The sequence below is a fragment of the Mastigoproctus giganteus genome, chromosome 8, assembly GCF_048544385.1.
Source record: "Mastigoproctus giganteus isolate SK-2022 chromosome 8, ASM4854438v1, whole genome shotgun sequence".
Lineage (NCBI taxonomy): Eukaryota > Metazoa > Arthropoda > Arachnida > Uropygi > Thelyphonidae > Mastigoproctus > Mastigoproctus giganteus.
In genome coordinates, this window is record NC_143582.1 from 174,245,277 (window position 1) to 174,260,544 (window position 15,268).

Genomic DNA, 15,268 nt, shown 5'->3' on the forward strand with positions numbered 1-15,268 from the left:
AGCAGTTAATGACAGTAATTCAACAAGACTTGGATAAATTACTTAGTTTGGCTGATAAAAAAATGACTGAAGATAAATGTTGGAAAACGCAAGATCTTGCATCTGGGTAGCAGCAGAAACATAACTAGATTATGGCAAGTATGGACCTGGCCACACAGGCACTGAAAAATATGATAATTTTACTATATATTATCAATTATTATAAAAGCCTCATTTTTTATATAAGTACCAGCTTGTGCATAAAAATTTAATGATTATTTTAATAATTTAATTAATATTATGATTAAGTCAAAATATAAATAAATTAATTAATATTATAATATAATTATAATTTAATTATTTTTATGAAACCAAAGATGCATTTCTGATATTCGGCCAAAGATATCAAAATCCTAGTTATGTTTCTGGTAGCAGTAATCCTAGTGTAACATACCACTTGGGTGCCATCAACTAAAAATAATAACAGATAATGAAAATGACTTGTAAATAACTATACAATCCAATATAAAGTTCTTTCAATGGTGCAGACAGGCTGCTAGAACAGCTTGTGGGGTTCTGCCAATAACATACAGGAACTTTGCCAGTGGTTATAAATATAATTACAAAGCAATGGTTAGGCTGCATCTTGAATATTACATTCTAGTTTGGAAAGCCCTTTTTAGGAAAGATGTGGACCTGTTGGAAGGGAAAAGTAAAGAATGATCAGATTAGTTAAAGGCACAAAGAGGTATTCTTATCAGAGGAGATGAATTCTTTAAGCTACTGTTTGGAAACCTGATCAAGATGATTGATCTGGATGATCTGATTAGGGCCTTGAAAGGTTTGAATAAACTAAATTCCAAGGGAATTTTTACTCTTGTTTCTTTCACATGGCATATGCAAAGGGGCATAAATTTAAAGGGGAGGATAATTGTAGACTAACAGGCTGATGCTGCATAAGCTTGCTTTCTTGCATCATATGTCTCTACTAATGCTAATGCTAACAGTCCAAAAATTTTCTTTTAGTCAAACATCGACTGAAATAAACTTCCACCTTGTGGAAAGTGAAAGTTTAGTTTTAGCGAGGGACCAAATAAAGACTTGAAAGAAACAGGTAGACGGAGTGCAGAAAGGTGAGACTAGCTATTTTATTTATTAATTAATTCGTTTTTTCTTTTTTTTGGTTTCTACAGAAGCTTGCTTCCTTGAATCATTTTGCTAATACAAATACATCTGCACATATATTTTATGAACATTTCAGGAGAGACAGGTATATCTAACAATTATGTAAAATGCTACTAAAATTTTGTGCAAGCCACACACTCTTAATTACAAACAGTATTTTAGCATAAAGATAGTCCCAAGCTTATGTGGAGATAGCATAATCAAAATAAGAAACTTATAACTGACTATATCATTATAGAAGCAGATTTTAAACTAGTTGAAGATACAAGGGTATACAGAAATTGGAGACTGGAAGTGATTGTTATCTTGTATTGAGCAAATTAAAAACAGAAATTGGTATAAAACAAGTAATATAAAAAAAAAAATTTTAAAGTCAATTCCTACTTAGGTCAACAAAGAAAAATTTTATTTTAGTTACTTTTTATTAAATAATTACAATTAATATAAATATGTATATACATATGACAGAATCACAATATTAAGTGGCAAAATAGAAAGCGAATTTCCTTGCAATTTTCCATTTTCCTTTCTATATACGGTGTTGGACTATTATTTTTATTCACATGTTTCATTTTCCATTTTGTTCCCTCCTTGACTCAGACTAGAACCCAGAACGAAAAAAGAATCTGAAAAAGAAATTTTTTTCCAGCGATCTACACGCTTCGCCACTGGCGGTATTTATTCCTAAATTTATATCCTGCTAAATATCTTATAAAAGAGAAATTTTTTTCTCCCATATAAAACTAAAATTAATGAATTAAATTTAATTAATGAATTAATATTTGAAAAAACTGTATTAACATCAAGTGTCATCCACTACAAGTTTAAAAAAATGTATTTGAACTTGAGTGGATGAATAACAAAAATTTATCAAAAAATTATTGATTTTCGCAAGAATTGAATTCGCATTTTTCACCTTCACGTGAAAAATACTGAAATCCTTGCATTTTACCGATTGAGCTACTGCCTGTTGATTTCAATTTTATTCCTAAATTTATATCCTGCTAAATATCTTATATAAGAGAAATTTTTTTCTCCCATATAAAACTAAAATTAATTAATTAAATTTAATTAATGAATTAATATTTGAAAAACTGTATTAACATCAAGTGTCATCCACTACAAGTTTAAAAAAATTTATTTGAACTTGAGTGGATGAATAAAAAGTATTTTATTAACGATTGAAAATTTGAACAAGATATATAAATATATATAGGGAGAGTGTGAACTAATAGTAGGAATTGAAAAATCTCTTTGTCTATTCGGTCTACACAACTGAAACTCCCAATACCTTTCAACAAAAAGTGTTTTCTTTAAAATCCTTTCTTTAATTTTTCTCGAAATCCATGCAAACTGAAAAACGTAAATCAAGAAGCAAATCTATATTCAATAATTTTAGCATCTCTATAGAACTATCGGTGATATTTCACAATACTTTGTTCATAGTAGTGAGCTACAACAGTAGTATGAGAGGCATCGATTTAGTTGTATCTCATATTGTGACTACCTTCACAACAAGTTACAGTGATATTGCACTATATATGTGAATTACTAGCTCGAATTAGCATCTCTTGTGTAAAATTATTCAAGCACACTGACTTTACATTTTATGGCAGCATCTCAATTGTTTACACTCTCTTGGCTACAGGTTATTGAAGTTTTGCTGACGTACAACTATTGAGGCAAATGGATGTTTCAATTTAAATTTTCTTTATTGTAGTGATTTCAGTAAGAAAAATATAAATTGACAAGTCTCAAATGAGGAGGTGAAAAAACATGTTGAAAGTGCTGCCAAGTAGGCTTTATTTTCAAAAAAAAAATTAAAAATATAATAAACAATGGATTTTTCACAATAGATTGAAAATCAAGGTGGCATCAAAAAGTGAACAATTTTGAATTTGTTCTTGACTATTTTTAAGTTATAGAGTAGAGCAGTGGTTCCCAAACTACTGAGATCTACAGGCCCTCTCAAAAATCAAAACAAGTTTGTGGACCCCTATACACACACACACACACTAGGGGGCTTCGCCCACTGCTCACTGCACTCGCTTCTTTTGATAAAATAAAATACTTACAGAAGCTTTTGACTCTGTGTGTGTCTCTTCCTCGGCTATGAATACATAAATACATTACTATATCTATATAATATCTGTGTAGATAAACCACAGACAACTCTTAAAGAAAAACTACAATCATAGTGTGAAAGGCATCATTTCATCTGTATCTCATATTGTGCTCATCCTTCCCAATGAGTTTCCATGTATTGCACTACCGTAAATAAGTAACACTTCACTAATAGAGAAGACTATTGTCACTTATTCTCGGTGGGATGGCACCGTTTCAAAGATAGTTGGTTTTTCGTTGGTGGGTGCCTTTCACACCACAATCGTAGTTTTTCTTTAAGATTTGTCTATGGTGTATCTACACTGATATTATATAGACATAGAATCTTAAACTCTTAAAATATTATGTCTTGTTGCATTTAATTTAAATAAATACATTACATATGGAAATCAAGAATGGTACTGCGTGGTCATGTTAGATAAACATAGCGCGTGACCATGCTTAAACAGAAGCTTGTTTTACCACAGTAAAACATAAAACATATTTTTGTATTTGTTATGTATTACCACGTAACCCTCATCTCTCTTCTCCCATTGGCTGAATAAATATCATTAGGAGGAAAATTATTTTAACATATAGAAAGATATATATATATAAAGTTATGTAGAAGAATATGAGAAATAGAAAAGGAGAAAGAGACCGGATTAATGTCATCAAATTTATGATTGTACATTACATCTGTCTGTATATAACATTTTTTAATTATAATACCAACTACATAAATTGGAGAATTTAGAATAAAAGTATTAGGGGTGAAAACTATACTCATTAGTTCAAAGGGCCAAGTATTTGGGTAACCTAAGTTGGACTTCTTTGTTGTACCCTATAAATAAACACATAGAATAGAATAGAATAAAATAAAATAAAATAAAATAAAATGGTGATATGGCTTATTATAGATATATGGATACACTGAATGGAATGTTAACTAGGGCTAGCTCCATTCGATATATCCCATCAATAATTAGTTGCGGCTATCTGTTTCTGTTTGCCATTTGCCAGTTTTTCTATGTTCAAATATACGGAGAATTTACTATGAATATATTATCAATTTAGTAGAGCATCGATAATCAGAGCTAATTGGGACTGGGGGTAAATTGTTCTGAAGATTAAAAAACAAAGGTTTAGTAAGTTTAGAAAAAAAAAACACTTAAGTTGTACTTATGAATTTTTATTCATAGGTAACGAAACAAACGGAACTTTCAGCCACAATAACACATATGTATAGGCTTTTAACAATGCACCATTTTCGAACTTCGTTTCTTTGCTGGCAGATATCTCTCTCTTTTCAGCAAGAGTAGCCGAGTTGGACAACATTCAGTTTGTTGCTTGTACCAAGCCATCACAGTCTCTAGCACAGCGAATGCCTCAGCACGCATAGGCCCAGTGTCGACATCATTTTCTTTTCGTTGTCTTCGCCCGTATCATTTTCAGGAGCTCCTGTTTCTTTTACATTCCCAATTTCGTTTTCATTTAAAACAGGAAAGCCTGCAGTATTGATATCATTTTCCAGCCATGCCCTTGCATCACCTTCATCGCAATCTTCAAACAAGTTGATCATCTCATTCAGTATTTGTCCCTCATCTCCTTCAATTCGATTCTGCTCATCTCCTAAGGTTTTTTCCTGCAATAGGCCACAGTTTTTTCCAAGTAATTTTTAAATTATGTGCAGTGAGGGTTTGTTTGTTTGTTATTTGGTTTTTAGGAGCATTAGCAACTAAGGCCATATTGCTCCGGGGATATGCGGTGGTCATTCCCTGACCTTTCCGCATCCTCCGTATTTGGTGGTGACGGGCTCGAACCCCGGTCTAATCAAGAAGCATGTGCTACGCACTGCTGCTCCTTCCCACCTGGCTATGGAGGCCCTTGTGCAGTGAGGGGTTCTCACGAGTCAGCTAACATGTAGCAGCTGTCCTTGAGGCTGAGCTTTTTTGAAAAAGCTATGATGCTTTCTTCTAAAAGTAAAAGATGCAAGACTTGTTTTTTGTAGATTCTCTTCAAATTTTTGATGACTACCTGGTCCATCGGTTGGAGGAGTGCAGTAAAGTTTGGTGGAAGAAACATGATCTCGAATTCACTATCTATTTTTTTAATGTTTCCACTGAAGGTTATGATGGCGCATTGTCTAGGATAAGCAAGACTTTACTCATTTTGCTTTCTCATCCATGATACTTTTTGAAATTTGGAATAAAATCATTGGTAAACCAATTGTTAAACCCTTCTGAGTTCATCTGTGCAATTTTTTGCACTTTATAACTCACAGGCAGGCAAAAGATATTTTAAAAATGATGGGGGTTTCTTTGATTTTCCTATCAACATCAATGGCAAAGCACAAGTACCATTAAATTAGCACAAACCATAGTTGTAACTTGCTCTTCACTCACTTTAAACCCAGGTTGTTGTTATTGTTATTAAGTTTAAAGGACACATAGGCTGCTAGGACCATATTGTGTCTTTCTAATTGTGGCTTTGAAATAACTATATTTTATGATATATTCCTATATGATTTAGGAAAGTAAATAGTTCTTTTTTTATTGTCATCTCCCAGAATCTGTAATAAATTTATTGATAACCGTGTATTGACAATTGATTTAAAGGTGTTTAAGTGGGTATTTTGAAAGTGGGGACAGTCCACTAACAAATGGCGAATGGTCAGTTGTACATGACAAGATGTACATTGGACAGCATTGTTATTTGTTAATAGATACAGGTGAGTGAGGTGCATATGCCCAATCCTTAGCCTTCCTAAAATTGTTTTGTCTCATCTGCTGTTCCTTAAACCCAGGAGCAGCTGTTTCACAGCGAGATGCAAAATATTTTCAAGGCAGTAACTTCCAATTTATTCCAGTCTCGTCAGTGTTGTTTGCGTCATCTTTGGAATATCCTTCACTTTCCATAAGATTGATAAATTTTTTTTAAATGATTCTGCTGTGCAACAAAACCACAAGATAAAATTTTCCCTTCAATGTGAAGTTCTCTAATGCTGTGCCACGATTTAAAGTTTTTTTTGGCTAGCCCGTACTGGCTTTAAAATCAGAGGGATGGTCTAATTTTTTTGTTAAAATCCAGTGCCTTGTCACAAAACAAAGGTCCAGATATGGGTTCTCCTAAACTTTGTCTCTGTGTGAACCACAAATAAACGCCATCTTCGAGGGAGGGGTCATTAGCTGTTCACATAGTTTTTATGTTTTTTTTTGCACTATCATCTGAATCAGGTTTCGATGCAAACTTTAAATTTTTTTCCTTGTTGTTTTTAATGTCTGTTACGGTTGACTTTCCAACCTCGAAAAAAAAAAAAAAAGAAAGAACTCCAAAGGTTTCTTTCTTTCTTTGAAAGTCTGTTTATAAATGTTCAGAATTCTCTCTTCATTCCTATATATAAACTTTTTCATTTGTATCGCACATGCAGGTATCATGTTAGTTGCAATTTCTGCATGCTGTGTTCTTTGTTACTGATTGACATTTATATTTTTTTACTGTTTTAGATTTTACATTATAAGCCAGCAAACAGAAATATCAGATTACAAAGTGTGTTGAATAACAGATTACAAAGTGTTATGTTTAGTTAGTATTGTACGTATATTAATTAGGCTATGTACATAATCATAAATTTATTTTTATTTTGCTAACCTGTGGATAATACAGTATTCTTACAATTTTCACGAATCATTTAATTTCGTTAAATGGTAAGGTAAAAAAGTGTAAATTTGTGCTTTTATCTTCATTTTTATAGCCTATGGATAATATTCCTGTGATTTTCACTTATTAGAATGCCATTTAATAAAATCAAAATTCAAGTTGCAAATGTGATCACAATAACTAGCACTTACCATAATTATTTTATAGCACCAGCATTAAAAAAAAAAAAAAAGAGTGCTGGCTAGTTCAGATTATTGACATTTGAATTTTCAACACTACTGTAAATGGGGCAACTTATTCCAAATACTGCTTCCTCTACATCTAAAAAACTGGGTTTTCTCTTTCACTCTCAGCATTACTTTTCTTCCAAACATCTGTTCACTCTGTGCAAATTCTACCTACATGGAATACTGTTCCCACATCTGGGGTGGTGTCCCCAAAACCTCTCTCTCTCTCTCTCTCAGGCTTCTAGATTCTATTCAAATGAGGGCAGTTAAGTTAATTAATGGTGGTTCATCTCTAACAGAATCTCTTCACTCTCTGTCTCACAGATGTTCTGTTTCTGCTGCATGACTTTTCTATAGACCATATCTCTGCTATAGACACCGCAGCAAACACACATGAGCACCACAGGATATTTTAAATTTTTGAGGGAAACACAGTGATACTCGACATCTGTCGGACACTGCGCGAACTACTAGCTTGAGGTAGTTCACAGTTTCAACATTACTTATTAAAAAAATATTCTTGTTTATACTCCAGCACTACCACCAGTTGAGTTTACAATAAATCATCAATACAAATATCAATCGTATTTAGCAGTCGCAGGCTTGAACCCCGGTCCACTCAAAGAGCACATGCTACTGCACTTTCACTCCTGACCACTCGGCTATTAAGTTGTTTGGACCTAACAACTTAATAAACGGAACTGTTATGTATTTATTTTGGCCTAGGGGTGCCACGAACCAAAAAAGTTTGGGAACCTCTGCTATAGACACTTTCATGGGCACTGTTCTTCTGAATTGGCTTCTATAATTCTTGCTCTCCCTTTCAAAACAATTTGAACATGTGCCGCAACCAGTCAACATCCTTTTATTGTCCAACTTCAAATTCACAAAAGCAACTTTTCTCCTTTCCTTTTCTACTTATGAAGGTTGTTCTGTTTTCTGGAACAACCTTCATAAGTATTTACTGAAAAATAAAATCTAGAGAAGTTCAAGTCTAATGTCAACAAATATCTTCTTTCATCTTCTCAACCTCCAACCCATTCACGGTACTAAGTACTATAGGTTCTAATACCTCTTGTTCGGGGGTTTCATTAAAAAAAGGCTTGATCCTTGAAAAACATCAGAGCAACTGCTTAACAGTTAAATATAGAAACCCTAAAAACAGAAAATTCAGAACGTAATCGTGGACTGAAAAAAAGTTTGAGATGTGGTTTAGAGAAAGAAATAATATAATAACTTTTTGGGGAATAAATCCCTTTTGTAACACAGAAAAAGTGCAAGAGGACTAAGATATATATGCAAGAGGCTAAATGAAATCTTGGGAAGATTTCTGAAAAAAACATGGAAAACAACTAACAGGAAAATGTAAAAATATTTTGGAGTTTAGCTAAAAAATCTCACTGGGGAAACATAATCAGGGTAATCAAAGCTGACAAGGATAACCTTAAACACAATAAAAGGATATTTTACAACCATCAAGTCAACTTTTTGATGAATTACTAAATAATGGAACTGAAGATATCATTGAAGAAGAAGAAATACTGAAATGGGAGAATATCCAGGGAAAATAATGGAGTCACTGGTTAAGGAAGCAAAGCAGGATCATCTAGACAAGATGGCAGTTATATTTAGACACAGCATGGGTTTATTAAGGGGAAGTCTTGTCTGACAAATCTGATTGGATACTATGATGTGGTGACAAAGGAATTGGATGCAAAGAATAATTTTGATATCATATACTTAGATTTTAGGAAAGCTTTTGATACCGTGGCACATGGAAAACTACTGTACAAATTGGAGCAGCATGGCATTAAGGGCAAGTTGCTACAATGGATAAAAGTATGGTTGAGTGGGAGAAGACAGAGAGTGGTTATCAGTGGACACTGCTCTTCATGGCCTAATGTTATTAGTGGAGTCCCTCAGGATTCGGTGTTGGGCCCATTGTTGTTTTCAGTATTTATCGATAATATTGATGAAGGTATATCAAGATTAAGGTCTAAGTTTGCAGAAGATAAGATGGTTGGCAGGGTTGTTAAGGACAGTAATGATAGTACACTACTGCAACAGGATCTGAAAAAGTTGGGCAGATGGGCTGAGGGGTGGCAACTGAAGTTTAACATTGACAAATGTAAGTTATTGCATATGGGTAGCAGTAACCCCAGAGTAATTGTGCAGTCAGATATGAAGTTTTCTGAACAGTGCAAAAAGGCTGCAAGGGTAGCTCATGGTGTCAATGATATACAGGAATTTTCCTAGCAGGGATAAGGGGATGATTATCCCCTTGTATAAGGCAATGGTCAGGCCACACATTGAGTTTATATACAGGTCTGGAGGCCTCATTTTAGGAAGGATGTAGAGCTGCTGGAACAAGTGCAGAGAAGGGCAACAAGATTGATGAGTGGAACAAAAGGTTGATGTTACCAAGAAAGGTTTTAGTTCTGCAAATTGTAGCTTCGAGACTAGGCATCTGCGAGGTGATCTAATTGAGGTGTATAAGGCCTTGAATTGATTGAGCAAGCTCAATGCTAATGGGATTCTTCCTTTTGCTCAGATTACTCACCTGAGGGGGCATAAATTCAAATTGAGGAAAGACAATTATAGAATAGATGTCCGGAAATTCGCCTTTAGCCAGTGGGTGGTTGATAGTTGGAACAAATTTCCACCTGTCATAGTGGAGGTCAGCAACTTAAATAAGTTCGAGGCAGAACAAGGCAAACGTTTGGAGTGAATGGATGGGTGAAATCAGAAGGGTGTTTTTTTTTTTTTTTTGGCTGATGCTATATAAGCATGGTTTTGTTTGGTTTGATTTTACTGGCACAGCTATATAAGCTTGCTTTCTTGCATCATATACCCTACTAATGCTAATGCTCGAGATACTAATTCTATTACTGAAGTGGCAAATGTCATAGAAAATATCGAGTATGGAAAGGCAGCAGATATGGATGAAATTAAACTTGAAGTGCTGAAAGCTGGAAGTGGTATCACAGTTGTATTACAGCACGTCATTCAGAGAGCATTTTCCAAGAGACAAATTCCATACAATTGGAGCAAGGTGTTATTTGTAAGAATATATATAAAGAGAAATAAAGTTGTTGAATGTGGTAATCTCACAGGAATTTTACTCTTTATTGTACAAGGTAAAATCCACGGAAGACAGCATGGGTTATTATATCGTAGAATTAAATCATCTTGGAGAACAATCATGTTGTAGAACAAACGGAAGATACCAGGATCATAAATCATCTTGGAGAACAATCATGTTGTAGAACAAACGGAAGATACCAGGATCACTAGGATCTTAGATTTTACACTAAGACAAACTATACGGCATCATGGGAACAAATAAGAACCTATACTTAGGATTTGTTGTATTGAAAATGCACATAACATTGTATCAAGAATTATTTCTCAACATTTGGAAAAATGGCAAAGATAATATTTTAAGGGGAATAAAAAGCTCATATAAAGTTACAGAGGGTATTCATATATTATTGCCATATAATGAACAATAGCACTGTCATGGAGTGATTTCAAATTTTTCTTAGTTCATGTGCTATTTTTAAATTAGAATAAAATCATAAAACACTAATCTGGTTCCCTTGTCCTGACTGCCTCTCTCAGGCATTTAATGATTTCTAAGTACAGTATTAACAATATAATCTGCTAGTATAAAATCAAAATGAAATCTGCCTTTACAGTCAAAAAATAATTCTAGAATAATTTATCCTGTCAATTTTAATTAAAGAAAATGCCATCCAAAAATACTAAAACAACTTTTGTTTTGATAATGAGGCAAAGAAATTATTCATTTAGGAAAGAAAGGATAAAGAGGCAGATAATGCATATTTAGCAGCACACTTTTTAAGGCTATGACTGTGTGGCAGCTAGAAATTCAAGTTCATAAAATAAATACGTTTTTAGAAATTTTTGACTTTTTTTAAACTTAATTACCATATTAAATAAATAGTCTTAATTGTCCTAATCACATAAGTTAGTCTATTTTTAAATTTATCTAAGGATTTCATAAGTTACACTTAATACTCATAGAGCCCTTGTTATTGGTAATTTTGGCATGGACTCATGTATCATAACTAGTAAATTGTAATGTAATATGTTATAGTGGTTAATTGCAGTGTTTTAATTGTTATAAATAAAGTCTGAAGGCATACATCACTCGAGTTAGCTTATTTTTGTATTTAGCTAGGAATTTAGAAAGTGAATAAAATTATTCTGAAACATAATAGCATAGCATGCACTGTTGTAGCATAACCTGGGAATAGTGTAGCATTATTAGTTCATGTGCTATTTTTAAATTAGACTAAAATTATGCCTCAAAAAGGAGAAGCAAAGCAAAAAGCTCAAAGTACCAGTAATGCATTGGCTCAGGAGAGAACTGTTGATGGTAGATCCCTTACAAATCAGTGCTACAAACAGCATACTTTTTGTCACTTTTTTGCTGAGTTGGTGGGACATTATATGACTAAAGTGGCGTTGATGTGCTTTTACTTTTAGAGAGTGTGAGAAGATTAAGTTCCACACTTCAATATTCTGATGAGCTCATATGAAGGCTCAAGAAACAGGGTTTATGCCCTCAAAGGAATAAAAAAGAGGGACCAATCCAGTGCTCAGCACAATGCTGGAGACTACATTTATGCAACAAATGATATAACATCCTTTACAGGAGAAAGCACTGGTTATACAAGAAATAGCTATCATGAGAGAGCAATAGGAAATACATTTTGCTAAAAAGAATAGGTGGGATAGGACCAGGGTATGTCTGACATGGTCAAAAGATGACTGTGAAGAGTAAATGTAATCTTTTAAGGGCACAAAAGGTGATACTTTTGTACCCATTGGTACTAATGATATTAAGAGTAAGATATCTGGTGGGGATTTACTTAACAAGCATGGGACAATGTTAAGAAAAAGTCATGAGTTTGGATTAAAGCAGTACAAGATGAGAGACCTGCCAAACAATTTGGCACTAGAAAGATTACACAAGGCTCAGAGTAAAATTATTATCAGTATGGTCTGCAATTCTTGTCAACAGGAGAAGCTGTTTTTACAGGGTTGGGATATGCTTAAATAGAAGAGATGCAAGAATATTTACTGATGCTGTTGAGGTAGTATTAAGTGGGTTGTTATTTGGTTTTTAGGAGCATTAGCAACTAAGGCCATATTGCTCCGGGGATATGCGGTGGTCATTCGCTGACCTTTCCGCATCCTCCGTATTTGGTGGTCACGGGCTCGAATCCCAGTCTAATCAAGAAGCGTGTGCTATGCACTGCCGCTCCTGCCCACCTGACATTAAGTGGTTGAGTAAACTGCTAGCTTGGTGGGGGGTTATATTACCCCAGGGGGCTGACACCTGGTGAGTATGGGCTTGGCACACCCAGGGCCTGAGCTGAATATCATCATTCTTCTTTTTTTTGATGATTCCCTTCTATTTCTCTCTCTCGGCCATATAGTGCAAGGAAGCCTCAGGCTTCCTTGCACTATATGGCTGATAATAATAATAATACACAGACTAACAGCAGATATAGGCATAGGTGAAAGTGATACTAGCACTGCTTCTGAGAAGCAGCAAGCAGCTTGGGAAAAAAATCAGATTAATCAGCCTTGCCTGACCAATCTGACTGGACACTAACATAGCAACAAGGGAACTGGATGCAAAAAATAATTTCAAGATCATATACTTAGATTTCTGACATGCTTTTGATACTGTTCCACATGAAAGACTTGTATAATTGGAGAAGTGTGGCTGGTTGGTTGGTCACTCGGTTGTTTTTGTGTTTACTGGCAAAAAGTGTGGCATTAGGAGCAAGAGGTAATTATTCCCCAGTATAAGAATGCTACTGCTATGAATAAAGGTATTACTGAGGGGGAGAAGCCAGTGGTTATTAACAGGCATTGTTCTTCTTGGGCTAATGTTATTTGTGGAGTTCCCCAGGTTTCAGTTCTGGGCCCAATGTTGTTTTCAATATTTATTAACGATACTGATGAAGGCATAACAGGCTTAATGTCCAAGTTTGCAGATGCTACAAAAGTTAGCAAGGTAGTTCGTAACAGTAATCAGGGTATGCTACTGCAACGAGATCTAGAAAAATTAAACAGAAGATGGTTGAAGTTTAACATTGAAAAATGCAGGATACTGCATATAGGCAGCAGTAATCCCAGAATAACATACATACGAAAAAGACCTGGGAGAGCAGTTGTGCAGTCAGGCATGAAGTTAGTTGTAGTCAGCAAGGTATACCTCTTAAAGCAAAATTAGAAACTGGTTCAAGCATGCAGATATATCAGAACAAAAAAAAAAAAAAAAAAAAAAAAAGGGAAAAGATATGATGAACAAAGCAACAGTTGCCCAAACATGCAGTAGCACTAAACAACATATAACACATGAATAACAATATCTTACAGAACTGGTGTATCATATACAGAGAAGAGGGAGGTGAATTGTCACTAAACAGCTGAAAAAGAAAAGAAAGACTGAATGCAATAATAATTATTAAAAAAGTATGTTTGTGGTTTGTTTTATGACAACTGACGCTACACTACACGAACCTCAGAGAAAGGAAATTGCTTCTGAGTAGCTATATATTAAGCAGATGGGGAAGTCAGGGCCAGCCATAAGTATGGCCCTGTTCATGACCATGGTACTTGAAAACTTCAGCAGAGACTTCATAACTTGCATAAATTTCTGTAATATCAAATATTCACACACCTTGGAAATTATTCATAAACAATCAGAACAATTCATAAACTTCAGAAACAAATAATAACGAGTAAAAAGCCTTCCTTTTTACTGATTGTTATTCGTGAGGTACTATCCTTCTCTATGCATGTGAGGTCAGTCCTCTTGTTCTTGGGAATTTCTGGCACTGTGTTCTTAGCCCATGGTGTGCCAATTCTTATGATACTCCAGTTCATCATTCAGTTTGTTAAGTGTTTTGTCTGTATGTGTTCACAGGTTAATTTTGTGCGTGAACACATACTTATATACAGAAAAAACCTTTAACAAGATCTAGAAAAATTTTTTCACTTAAAAAACCAGGAATAACCCACAGGAAAAAGCATATCATATTTATACCTTTAATTTTATTTATATAAAAGTATATATTTTTATATAAATAACTAACCGAAGTTCTTTATAAAGACCCATCTAGAGGAATGAGAAAAATGTTCATTATATTGATAGTCCTAAAATCAACAAAAAAAAAAAAAAAAAAAAAAAGGAAATTGCCATTAGCAGAGGCATACAATGCAAGAAAGCAAGCTCATGCAGCATCAGCCAAAAAAAAAAAAAAAAAAAAAAAACCGCTCCTATTTCACCCCTCCGTACAAAAGATGGAAGTCTGTTCCACCGATCAACTATCCGCTGGCTAAAGGCGAACTTCTGCACATCTATCCTACAACTGTCTTAAAAAATTTTAATTTATGCCCTCTCAGGTGATTATTCTGAGCAAGAGAAAGAATCCCATCAGCACTGAGCATTCTCAAACCATTCAAAGCTTTATACACCTCAATCAGATCACCTCGCAGGTGCCTAGTCTCCAGGCACCGTAATCTGCAAAACTTAAACCTTTCTTCGTAAGAACAACCCTTCTTTCCATTCACTAATCTTGTTGCCCTTCTCTGTACTCGTTCCAACAGCTCTACATCCTTCTTGAAATGAGGCCTCCAGACCTGTATACAGTACTCAAGGTGTGGCCTGATCATTGCCTTATACAAAGCGATAATCACCTCCTTATCTCTCTAGAAAAATTCCTGTATATCACTGACAAGACACCACGAGCTACTCTTGCAGACCGTCTGCACTGCTCAAAAAACTTCATATCTGCCTGCACAATTACCCCCAGGTCCTTCATTCTCTACCACTGTTAGTGTAGTACCACAGAGTTTATACGTTACTCAGGGGTTACTGCTTCCCATATGTAGTACTTTACATTTGTCAATATTAAACTTCATTTGCCACCTTTCAGCCCATCTGGTTGTTAAGGACACTAATGACAGTGTCATTAGTGTCCTTAACAACCCTGCCAACCTTCGTATCATCTGCAAACTTGGACATTAAGCCTGATATACCATCATCAATATCATTTATAAATATAGAA